Source organism: Cydia pomonella, chromosome 2, assembly GCF_033807575.1.
Source record: "Cydia pomonella isolate Wapato2018A chromosome 2, ilCydPomo1, whole genome shotgun sequence".
Classification (NCBI taxonomy): Eukaryota; Metazoa; Arthropoda; class Insecta; order Lepidoptera; family Tortricidae; genus Cydia; species Cydia pomonella.
In genome coordinates, this window is record NC_084704.1 from 2,864,803 (window position 1) to 2,866,396 (window position 1,594).

Genomic DNA, 1,594 nt, shown 5'->3' on the forward strand with positions numbered 1-1,594 from the left:
CTAGTTTCAGAGATAATTAAATGTTTTTCAAAATCATTCTTTCGCCATAAGTCAGTAGAAAACACATTTTTGACTGCGGTATTGCCACTTTGAGGTCTAGTCTGAACATACCTATTGATTGACATCAAAAATTAAAAAAAAAAATGTATTTGAGAGGCTACCCCCAAATAAAAAAAAACTTTTTAGTTAATTTTAGGTTATGTGTTTATCAATAAAAAAATACGTTTTATGTACAGGAGTGTTCAAAAAAAGGGGGAAAAAACAAAAAAAAAATTTTTTTTGTCCTTTTTCACATAAAGTCATATAATATTTTTTGCTTCTGTTGCCATCAGGAATCCACCGTTAAAATCTCTCGCAATGCTTACGGGCACCTTGTATAATATAATTTGCATTAAAGGTATCAATTTAATTTAGACGTAACCTGTAGGCTTAGCACGAGTGCGCTGTGATATTCTCGCTCGTGATGTACTCTACCCACCCCTTTCAAATGAATACAGTTAGAAAAAGTGCGAGATTCTGTCGCGGCGCACTCATGCTAATCCTACTTAGATATATTTTCCGCTTCCGAGTATCGACATTGCTTGGAAATAGCAATTATTCGGTCAGCATATTGTAATTACGGTTTGAAACTCGAGTTCCAATGCCCCACTCGGCATATGCAGAAACTAAATCATCCTCTAATCATGGGGCAACCAAAATAGCCGCACGCATGGCTTAGGGTCAGGGTTGCCGCGAGTAAGTTTTGGTGACGATTAGAAATGAATTAAATAATTATTCAGCCTATAAACGTCCCACTGCTGGACACAGGCTTCTCATGTTCGAGAGGGCTTGGGCTATAGTCCCCACGCTGGCGCAATGCGGGTTGGACTTCACATACGCCTTTGAATTTCTTCGCGATGTTTTCCTTCACCGAATAGCTAGTGGTGCATATCATTATTCCGTACATAAGTTCTGAAAAACTCAATAGTATGCGCCAGGATTTGAACCCGCGACCTCTGTATTGAAAGTCGGACGTCATATCGACTAGCTCACCACAGCTTCTAGAAAGAAAGAAATAAATTAAAAGTAGAAAATTCACTGTCTCGGGCGAGGCTCGAATAGAACTCGCGACTCTGGATCATTAGTCCATTCCTCTGCCAATTGAGCTACCGAGACTTCACTCGAGGACAGCGAATATTTCCACCATATGCGCCTTAGGTATGCGCCTATCGTTACCGTAAGAGTAACTATTATACTTCTTAGGGATGCGCCTATCGACATTTACCGTAAGAGTAACTATTATACTGCTTAGGGATGCGCCTATCGACATTTACCGTAAGAGTAACTATTATACTTCTTAAGGATGCGCCTATCGACATTTACCGTAAGAGTAACTATTATACTTCTTAGGGATGCGCCTATCGACATTTACCGTAAGAGTAACTATTATACTGCTTAGGGATGCGCCTATCGACATTTACCGTAAGAGTAACTATTATACTTCTTAAGGATGCGCCTATCGACATTTACCGTAAGAGTAACTATTATACTTCTTAGGGATGCGCCTATTGACATTTACCGTAAGAGTAACTATTATACTTCTTAGGGATTATTA

At 39.1% G+C, this 1,594-nt stretch overlaps 1 non-coding gene across 1 annotated transcript; it reads right to left on the bottom strand.

The window, feature by feature from the left end:
- Positions 1 to 1,078: 1,078 nt before the first annotated feature.
- On the bottom strand, positions 1,079 to 1,155 carry Trnai-aau (transfer RNA isoleucine (anticodon AAU)). The gene has a single exon. It is a non-coding gene; the product is annotated as a tRNA-Ile (tRNA).
- Positions 1,156 to 1,594: the final 439 nt, after the last annotated feature.